This window comes from Tiliqua scincoides, chromosome 4 (assembly GCF_035046505.1).
Source record: "Tiliqua scincoides isolate rTilSci1 chromosome 4, rTilSci1.hap2, whole genome shotgun sequence".
Taxonomy (NCBI): domain Eukaryota; kingdom Metazoa; phylum Chordata; class Lepidosauria; order Squamata; family Scincidae; genus Tiliqua; species Tiliqua scincoides.
This window is the reverse complement of record NC_089824.1, coordinates 70,531,274-70,537,273: the sequence shown is the minus strand read 5'-3', so window position 1 is coordinate 70,537,273 and position 6,000 is coordinate 70,531,274.

Here is a 6,000-nt window from a genome sequence, read left to right as displayed (position 1 = left end):
CAGCAATGGGGGGGGCCCTTTGTAACATATGCTACAGGCCCTGCACTATCTTAATCCGGCCCTGGACTGCTCCACCTCCTGTTTTACCCTTCCCCACCTGAGATGCCCCCTCTCCATCCCAAACCACCATCTTGCAGAAAGCTTGGATGCATCATCAGCACAGCAGTGCAGGCCACCCTACTAGTGTTGCTTACTCTCTGGGTGTGCAAACATGCCTTATGGCATGTTTGCGACACCCTCTGCAAGTGCAGGGACTGCTGCATGAGCAGATCTTCTGGTTTGGATTGTGCTGATAGTCATAGAAAGAAATGTTGTAGGTGAGGTTCCTGGAGCAGGCATTTGCCACCAGAGAGGGGAAAGGGTTGAAGGTAAACTCTTACATGGGAGAGCGCTGGCACAGTATTTCAGCTGCAGAGGATTTGCATTTGATGGAGGTTGGAGGGACTCTGTCAGGGCCCAGAATGGTTGTGCGGGTCAGGTACTGAATTGATAGATGAGAATCAGAGCAGAGACAACAGGCAGTTGGTGGTGAAAGACTTGATTTAGCAGGCAAGTGTACAATTTAGAAAAACCTTGTTTCAAATTATGATGCCTCGTTTGTTTTGTTTCATAATTTTGATTTTAAAAACGTTAACATTTGATTCATAACTGGGACTGTAAACCACTGCCCATATTCCCCTCTCAGAAAAGACTGTGTCTTGAAAAATTCCTGAGTGGAAACCTCAATTCCCTGCTCTTGCACTGTGCATCTCAACATGGAGGAAAAAATGAAATAAGAAAGAATCAAGTATCACATGACAATAGCCATAGCACAATGCCATGCACAGAAAACCATATAACAGCAGCAATTGCACTGCTGTTGTTTGCAGGGCCTCTGCTTGCATTTTGGTTACGAATCCACTGTTCTTTGGGATTTACAACTTTACTCTCAACTCTCCCTCCAGAATGAAATTTGGTAAGTGGATCTCAGCCCAGGAGCTATACATTAAGAAAAGAAAGGCAAACAACTATTTGACTTAAGTTATAGGGATATAAAATATCATAGTTCTCAAATAACTTTAGACAATTTGGAATTTTAAGAAAGCTAAATAAGCTTATGGCATGGAGTAAACATAGTTATTTTCTGGAATAACGAAATGGGTAAATGGGGGCAGGTGAATATTTATTTTGGGTTATTTAATTTATTCTTCCCATTAATACTAATCTCAGTGTTGTTGTTTTTCTGTCCAAACACTGGTTAGGCTGAAGTCATTACTCAACTGGAGGTTTCCACAGATTTTATCATGATGTTCTATAGAGTAACAGTTCTCTCCAGGAGTAAAACCATTGACACTGACTGGACTACTTCTCTTACTGGATTTGACTTCAGAATTGCATATTGACACAATCTAAAATAAGAGAAATAAAAAAAGGTAAGAATTCTGATTTAGATAGTACCTGAATATTTCTGGAAATTAAAGACCCAATTCTATCCTTGAGATATGCCAGTTTATCTTTATGTACACTGGCTCATGATAGCCCAGCTAATGTAGAAGCCTGTCTGCTGACAGATATGCCACTGATCCCAGTGCAACACCAGAAAAATGCCTCGCTGATGTAGCTCGGATGTCACTCAGACATAACATGGATGCCAGCACAGCTTCACCAGCGAAGAAGACAAAATGGAGAAGACTGGAGTATGATGTGGGAGGGATTGATATTTGGCAACCTTCAGTCTCGAAAGACTATGGTATCGCGCTCTGAAAGGTGGTTCTGGAACAGCGTCTAGTGTGGCTGAAAAGGCCGATTCGGGAGTGACAGTCCCTTCCACACTGGGAGCAAGTGCAGTCTGTCCCTGGTCTGTCTCCCTGGCTATGGGCCTTCCTACTTTGCCTCTTTGCCTCAGTCTGTTGGCCAAGTGTCTCTTCAAACTGGGAAAGGCCATGCTGCACAGCCTGTCTCCAAGCGGGCGCTCAGAGGCCCAGGTTTCCCACCTGTTGAGGTCCACTCCTAAGGCCTTCAGATCCCTCTTGCAGATGTCCTTGTATCGCAGCTATGGTCTACCTGTAGGGCGCTTTCCTTGCACGAGTTCTCCATAGAGGAGATCCTTTGGGATCCAGCCATCATCCATTCTCACAACATGACCGAGCCAATGCAGGCGACTCTGTTTCAGCAGTGCATACATGCTAGGGATTCCAGCACGTTCCAGGACTGTGTTGTTTGGAACTTTGTCCTGCCAGGTGATGCTGAGGATGCGTCAGAGGCAGCGCATGTGGAAAGCATTCAGTTTCCTCTCCTGTTGTGAGCGAAGAGTCCATGAGTCAACATATACCATATCCTAACCTCCCGTCATAAACAGATACAACCCCAATGCCAGAAGAGGCCAATGACTGACTTGGCATAGGTGCGCCTAACCCCATAAGAAACAGGGGGAAGAGGAAAACACACAAAACTTGCACCTCTTGCAACACCCTTCCACCCTGCCCACTTTCCTATGATGGAGTTTAGGGTATGGATTACATTTAGCAACATGCATGCCAAACCCAGTACTAAAGTCCCTGCCAGGAATAGCACATCTCAGAGGAGAAGGTGTGTGGCATAGGGCTATAACTTTCTGGTCACTCAAAGGGGAACCTGGGGTGATGGGAAGGATGGTGAAAGGGCATTTGGTGTTCAAAGGAAGCACTTCGCACAAACAACTTCTTGTCCTCTACCACATGTATGGCAAGATACTTTGTTAACTTCTGTCTTCTCATTATTCTGATTCTGGAGTATTCTCATTTCACACACAGTCATTTGGAACCTCTAGCTAACCATTCCAACTGGGGAAGGACAATGCAGCCCACTCAGGTAAGCAAAGGGAGTGGGGAGATAATCCCATGCTGCAATGTATTGATGCTGCATCATTGTCTCATGTCTCTGCCTTCCTCATTCAGAACCCTCCAGGTTTATCAAATGTGTGACCATGATCAAAGATGGTGTCTAACCATCCCTTCCTTTTGCAACAGTGAAGAGACTTAGCAGGAAATGCCAAGGATTCGATCTGTTGGTACTACTGGCCAAACACCCCTCAGTACCCCTTTGTTTTTCAGGACTGCACCATTGCAACAGAATGTTGAATAGTGGTTCTCTGCAGCATTCCACTACATTCCCCCAGGAGAAGGAATGGTAATGTTCTCTCAAGCCATCAAGATTTTGTGCCCTACAGAGCACCACTGCATATACACTCTGGTGGCATCTGAATAGGATTGTGCCATAAGGCTATAAACCTGTCCATGTTTACCTGGGAGTAAATTCATTTGAACTCATTGGGGCTTACTTCTGAGTAAACGTGCATAAGATTGCACTGTTATGGCCCAACTCTATTGGAGCTATATGCCTCCCGAATAAGCATTCTGGCAGCATAAGGCACTTTCTGGCAGTTGCAAGATGTGACATGGAGTTGTGTGGGCTGGCTGCCACTGCAAGCAAGGAGTGGGCATCTCAACATGCCAACAGCCTTCAGGGCTCACCTGTCCCAGTAAGTAAGCCTAGAGAGTGGGAGGGAGGTGGGGGTGGGCAAAACAGGGCAGCATTGGGGTCAGGGAGGAGGGTGGATTGGTCCAGGAAGAAGGCAGGTATGGCACCAGTGGCATCTGCTGAATCCAAGCACCTTTACTGGCCTTATTCCACTTTCATGGACCCATGCAGATTTGTACCAGTAATATCACTGGCGCATGTTCAAGTAAACCCAGTGGGCTGCCATGGGCTTATCCCTGGGCAAGGGAACAATGTTCCTTTACCTGAAGGAGGCTTCTGGAGGCCAAAACTCCCTTGCAGGATACAGTGGGTGCCCTACCACTGCATCACTGCTTGAGGAGTTAGTAAGGATTAGGCTGTCAGTCTGATGGACAAGAGTAAACATCTGCAGGTTCCTCTAAAAATACAGATTTGCATGTTTTTTACATATGCTCTCTTTACTTTTCTTTATTATACTTGACTGCCCCTTGAAAGTCAAGTATAGCCTTAGAATAATAAAAATGAATGGGCCAGATTTGCAGAGATTCAGATAGATTTTCATGTAACTAAGGGACCAGTTCTATCCAACTTTCCAGCACTGGTGCAATCGCAATGCAGCCCTGAGATAAGGAAACAAATGTTCCCATACCTTGAGGAGGCCTTTGAGACTGCCTTCCCAACACAGGAAGAAGTGCATACCTCATTAGCACAGCAGCACCAGCACTAGAAAATTGGATAGGATTGGGCCCTTAGACTGCAATCCTATACACATTTTCCTGGGAGTAAGCCCCACTGAACACAATGCATAGGATTGTGTTGTAAACTGGTTTAAGCTCATGGAAGTTTAATCTCCTGTGCGCAAATTTCTCCCCATTGTTTCATGCATACAAAAACATGTGTATATTCTCTTTGTCTCTTATGCATGCAAGCTCAACTGCTGACCCTACAGACTTTCTTGGATTGATAATGTTCGATTTCTGTTGAGAGGAGGCATCAGATCAGTGGCTGCTTGGCTCCTGAAATGCTAAATAAATGTTTTGCTTGGTGTCAGCTCCACTGTACCAACAGGGAGAAAAAGAAAGAAAAGCAAAGAAAAGCTGATGATCTCTCCTTAACTGTGTGTATTTTTATATGTATATGCATATTTCCAAACAGGTATGGCAGTGCTGCAGCTGTGTCTGAATGCACACATAAGCAGACATCTGCCACAGTGTCTGTTTTGCACATACATAAAAGTGCCCGTGCACACAGGTATAAAGCTTATGTATTCATTCTCTAGATAATCAGAGACACAGATAAAATAAAGCTTCTCGAATGACAGACATTCTGCAGACAGGGTTGTTAGTTTATGTAGGCTATAGGCAGAGTCAACTGGAAAATTTTGATCACTTTAATTTACTATATCCAGCATGCCTGCTGTACTCATCCAGCACTTTTATCAAGCCCTGTGAGGTGGTATTGATTTTTTTATTTTCTATGTAGGATAAGAAGACAGAGAGTTAGGAGCAAGAGTGAATGAAGAACTTTCCTCAGATTACTGCTATTCTCTAGCTTATTGCATCCTGTCGTTTGTAGTTTCAGATGATGTCCAGTATGTCAGGGTTGCTTGAAGCAATAAACAGGGTGAATAACAATGGAAAGGCGAGATGAGAAAGATTGAAAAAGGGAGAAAGAGGCAGCCAAGAAAGTAAGAAAGTGAATGTGAGAAATAAAGGGGGGGGGGGAAGAAAAGCAGAACTGGAGAAAAAGTGTACACAGCTTGATGAGTGCATTCCTTTAAAGTAGCTATATAACCAGTCATGACAGTTTTTCACCCAACAGCTAAAATGTAAAACCTCTCTGCTAGCAACATAATGGAAACAGTGCCCTTTATGTTTTATTATTTTGCTACAAGAAGCAGCAAAGCCAAACCAAGAAAAGGAAAAGTGTTTAAAACTGATATTATTATTATTTTTCCCTCTTGAATGAGCACTTGGGCTATTGTGGAAGGATGGATTTTTTTTTTTTTTGCACCTAACCTTAACACCTCTGTAGAAAACCTTTTGAGATTCTGAATTTGCAAGTTTCACATGGCTTCAATCATAGTCAAGAGTGTCTTGAGCTTTTGGTTATTTGGCTGAACAGCTCCATGGGACCAAAATCTATTTACAGAAGAGAATGTGCTGCACTTTGTTCATAGAGGATGAAGGATATACCTCTGCCAGGTGGTCACTGACAAGCAGACTCTCCTACTGTATATAAATACAGATCTTGCTTTTTGGCTATTATGAAGAAAGATGAGGATCACCAAGAACACAGTGCACCAGTGATCTAGAATCTACAGTGACTTCCTCTGTCTTAGGGGACACAATTCACAGTACTGTTTTTTTTTTTTCATGTACGTATAAAGCCTTAAGAATCTTACGGCCCAATTCTGTGAGCCATAAAATACCCTGTGATGGTGCAAAGTGATCATGCCACTGAAGTAACGCTGTTAGAATTTAAATAATTCTAGTATCTTGTTTAAATTGTTGAGTGTTATGC